Source organism: Trichechus manatus, unplaced genomic scaffold (genome assembly GCF_000243295.1).
Source record: "Trichechus manatus latirostris isolate Lorelei unplaced genomic scaffold, TriManLat1.0 scaffold00222, whole genome shotgun sequence".
Classification (NCBI taxonomy): Eukaryota; Metazoa; Chordata; class Mammalia; order Sirenia; family Trichechidae; genus Trichechus; species Trichechus manatus.
Window position 1 is genome coordinate 309,624 of NW_004444158.1, and position 5,481 is coordinate 315,104.

The window sequence follows — 5,481 nt, forward strand, 5'->3', positions numbered from 1 at the left end:
ACAGGTTCCAAATGATGTTAGGCAAAACTCATTAGAAGAAATATGCTGGCTTACATAGATACGAACCTGGGTCAGTCCTGGAGACCTGAGAAAGAGAGACATCCAACCACTTGCAGAGAAGAGAGAAGCATACACCAGAAAATTTTCAAGAAAAAAGCCTTGATAGGAATGAGTCAAAACCAGGCAACCAAAGAAACTGACCAAACCAGAATCCAAAGCCATGGCAAAAATCAGGATTATTTTATAAAATACTTCAGATCTTGTCTTAGGAAGTGGCTTGTCAGAATGATCAGATTCCAGGACCTTCAATGCCCTATCTATAAAAAGCACAGGGGTTAAGAGTCTGTACTTTGAAATATGACAGGTCTGACTTAGAATCCAGGCCCCCTCATTTACTATCTGTGTGACTTTGGGCAAGCTGATTGAGCTATTTGAGCCTCAGTAATAGAGGTATCTTGAGGGCATATCTAAAACACTCTCACTCAGAGTCCAGAATATTGTAAGTGATCAGTCAATGACAGTTATTGTTGTAATAGTTATCATCATTGTTTGTTTAATATTAAGTGGGTTTGGTAACTGCAGGTACTTTAAATATATTCATAATTTAGATACCAGCTTTCTCATCTATTAATAGGAATCATATTGACATTTACTTGATTAAGTTATGAATACTAAATGAACAAATATATGTAGAGTTCATATCACTTAGTAAATGCTAAATAGATAATGTTAGTGATAGCAACAACATTACCCAAAAACCAAACCTGTTGCTCTCAAGTCCATTCTGACTCATAGCGACCCCATAGGACAGAGTAAAACTGCCCCATAGGATTTCCAAGGAGAGGCTGGTGGATTCGAACTACCAACCTTTTGGTTACCAGCTGAGCTCTTAACCACTATGCCACCATAACTCCACTTAAATGACCAGGCATCATGTTTTTGGATATATTTTGTCTAACCTTTCAGTTGTAGGGCAATTAAATATTTTGGCCACAAGAAGGTGGACAGTTTTTCACCGAGCAATCTGGTACTTGTAGCCTCTCTAGTAGCCAAGCAGCCTAAGCTCCTTTTAGACAACAGGATATTTATGGAAAAAAAAAATGTATATATACATATACATAGAGACAGTCATGCATGTATTAACCAGAGGAAGCTTATTATTATTATTATTATATAAAATTTATGTCTAATACATTACTAAATCTGCAATATAAAAATAGAAAGAACAGTACATTTAAAAAATATAATCTCACCACCTAGATGCAAGCACTTTTTTTGGTATAATTGTTCTGTCTGCCTGTCTGCCTGTCTATCCACCTGCCCACCTGCCTGCCTATGTAGTTATTTCCTAAGTATACAATCCTTGTAGTAGAAAAGTGGAATTATTGGCACAGTGATGATGAGCACCACTGAGTCCCTGGAAACACATTGCCACATTACATTCCAGGAGGTCATACCCTTACTTCCACCAGTGTGTTAGAGAGAAACTACCTGCTTGACCTCTGCTTATTATTACTAAAAATAGTTGTCAGTGTGATAGTCAAGAATGGTAAATATTTAACTATGTTAAATTTAAATTTATTTGATTTCTATTGAGGTTGAATGTAATTCATCTGTAAAACTGTATGTCAAGTATTCCCAAGGCTAGCCCCGAAGGTTAGGCATGTGGGTGTGCTCATAACCAGTCTTCCCTCTGCTTTCTGCACTGTTGTTTTCCGGCCCTAGGGCTCTTTCCAAAAACTACAAGCCAGAACTGATAGATAAGTAATGTATGTTTACCTGTGGACTTGGTTGTCTTCAGCTCCTATGGGATAAAATGGTAGTTTACTTCTCTCCTCTCATCTTATTATAGCTAAACAGACTCCAAATAAAACTGAAACTTTCATTGCAGCACTATTCACAACAACCAAAAGGTGGAAACAACCTAAATGCCCACACATGAATGGAGAAACCAAATGTGGTGCATACAAACAATGGAATACTACTTAGCCAGTAAAAAAAATGAAGTCGTGATATAGGCTGCAATATGGATAAAGCTTGAAGACATTATACTGAGTGAAATAAGTCAATCACAAAAAGACAAGTATTATATGACTTCACTTATACAAAAAGACAAGAAAGGAAAATGTGTAGGGACCAAAGTTTATTACTGGTTACCAAGCGAGGGAGGGAGGGGGAAAAAGGGAGTTATCGCTTATGGAGTACTGAGTTGTGGTTTATGGTGATGCAAAAGTTGCATTGATTAAGGGTAAGGCTGTACAGCCAACTAATTAAATTGTTGTCAATAAGTTGTACACCTGTAAAAAGTTGAGTTGGCAAAAGTTGAGTGATAGATATATTTACAACAATTACAAAAAAAAAAGAAAGTTTCCGAGGCTGCTTATGTACAACCAAATACCTCATGGAATTTGGTCCCTTGGTTTGGAGGTTTAGAGTTATGGTTTCATGGGACATCCCAGTTAATTGACCTAATAATGTGTTTAGTACTTTTCTGATCTATCTTCTAGTTCATTGTGTAGTTCCTGGGGTGTTAAGAGCTTGCAAGCGGCCATCCAAGGCACAGCAATTGGTCTCTATTTGCCTGGAGCAACAGCGGAAGAAGGAGAGCCAGAAATAGGAAGAAAGGGAATGTGTGGCTAGTTGCCTTCATGAACAACTGCCTCCTTTGCCATGAGACCAGAAGAACTGGGTGGTGCCCGGCTACCATTACTGAATATTTTGACCAAAGATTCTATAGAAGAATCCTGATCAAAAGGCAGAAAATGCAGAATAGAATTTCAAATTCTCATGGACTCCAGACTTTCTGGAATCATGGAGGCTGGATGCAACCCTGGAACTATTGCCCTGAGAGGATCTTTAAACCTTAAACCAAAATATCTCCTTAAGTCTTCTTAAAACCAAAAAATAGTTTAGCTTAACTTGTAAAGAATGTCTGCCTTGAGCATTACGCTCTTTTAAGAACTATATGGGACCAAATTGACAACAGCAACTTGAAACATTAGATAGGAGACTTAGTGGGCAGTGAGTTTATGTTAATGGAGGAGGAACAACTCAGAAAAGGAGGGTGAGAATGGTTACACAACTTGAAGACTGAATTAATGTCACTGAATTGTACATGTAGAAACTATTGAGTTGGTGTATGTTCAGCTGTGTATATTCTCAACAACAAAAATAAGTAAAATAAATTATTAAAAAAAAGAAACCTGAAACTTGCTGGGTGTTCTTTCTGTCCCAATCAGACTTTAGAATCCATCTAAGAATGTTTTCACCCTGTCCCAGATTCCTTTATTCCTAGGACAAAGCTGGGTTGGTTTTAAATAATTCAACCATGTTTTTTTTTTTCCTGGGATTTTTTTTTTTTTTTTGGATAAATATAGACAACATAACATTTGCCAATTCAACATTTTTCATGCGTACAATTTAATGACACCAATTACTATTTTTTTACGCAAATAAACTAAACCTTCTATGTTGTTTGCCAACTTCGCCCTTCCCTGGCGAGGTATTTTCGTAAGCATGCTATGTTAAATTTTTTTTAGAAGAGCCTGTAAAAAAGTTGGCATATCAGCCCTTATGAAAATCACTCATGGGGAGAGGGCGCACTTGGCAAACAAATGTAGAAGGCATGCTTATTTGCTTTAAAGTATGGTATAGCAATCCTGTTGTGCAACCATCATCAATATCCGTTGCAAAATTTTCCATCACCATAAACAGAAACTGAATGCTTCCTAAACAGTGATTCCCCCTTTCCCCTTCTCTGCTGCCCCTGGTAAACACTGTTAAAATTTGATCTCTAAATGTTTGCCAGTTCTAGGTATTTCAGATAAATGAGATCATACAATATTTTTCTTTTTATGATTGACTTACTTCACTCAACATGTTTTCAAGGTTCATCCATATTTGTAGCATGTATCAGGACTTCATTTCTCTTTACGTTTGAGTAATATTCCATTGTATGTTCTTTCCTTTTGATGCTGATCGATAATCATATGAACGAGAAGCACAAGCGTTTCTTATAAGCCACATCCACAGGGTATAAACAGTTCATAATTATAATATTTTCGAATAGTGTATTTGAATACCTTGCTCTAAAAATATTCTTCCTCATAATGCATTTAAATCTTGAGTAATGAAATTGGGCCTGAGAAAAGTTAAGAAGTCTGAAGAGCAAATTTTATCAAAGGAACATTTTCATAGGAAGGATACTTCATATTTATTACGTCCTGTCCTCTTTTGGGACTCTATGGGTTGTGCAAATGGTTAACGTGCTTGGCTGCTAACCAAAAATTTGGTCATTTGACTCCATCCAGAGGCACATGGGAGAAAGGCCTGGCAATTTACTTCTGAAAAATCAGCCATTGAAAAGACTGTGAAGCACAGTTCTACTCTGACACACACGGGGTCACCATCAGTCAGAATTGACTAGATAGCAATTGGTGTTCTCTTTTGAAAAATCACCCACTTGAATTCATTTATTCATATAAGATATACTAACCACTTAATAAAGCTCATTTTTTGTATGACTCAATGGCAACTAACAACAACATAAATCTCACGTAAAAAAAAGTCATTAATAAAATAATATGTTATATAATATAGTGTAATGCTATAGGGTAATAATAAAAGAAAAATAATTTAATAATATTAAATAGTTACAAAATAACAATATACACATTCAGATCATATAAAGCACAGGAATATATATTGATAAGAAATTTTTTCATAGCCATATTGTCTTTAAAAAATTTACCTTCCAGTGAGCAGCCATCTAAGATATGCCACTGGTCCCACCTCATCTGTAGCAAGGGAAAATGAAGAAAACCAAAGACACAAGAGAAAGTTTAGTCCAAAGGACTAAGAACCACAACTACCACAGCCTCCACCAGACTGAGTCAAGCACAACTAGATGGTGCCTGGCTACCACCACCAACTTCTCTGATTGGGATCACAGTAGAGAGTCCTGGACAGAGCTGGAGAAAAATGTAGAACAAAATTCAAACTCACAAAGTCCGACAGAGACTGGAGAAAGCCTGATAGTATGGCCCCAGACACTCTTTTAACTCAGTATTGAAGTCACTCCTGAGATTCACCCTTTAGCCAAAGATTAGACAGGCCCATAAAACAAAATGAGACTGAACAGGCACACCAGCTCAGGGGCAAGGACTGGAAGACAGGATTAGACAGGAAAGCTGGCAATAGGGAGCCCAAGGTCAAGAAGGAGAGAGTGTTGACATGTTCAGTGGTTGGCAACCAATGTCACAAAAAGATACGTATATTAATTTTTTAATGAGAAACTAATTTGTTCTGTAAAACTTTACCTAAAATACAATTAAAAAAAAAATTACCTTCCAAAATTTTGAAACAAAAGTTAACTTATCTTTTTATTTGGTGACTACTACTTTGATAATCTAAATCTTTCCTTGCTAAATTAAGAACCATTTTACAAATATAACAGGAACTAAAGAACATAACACATTCCAT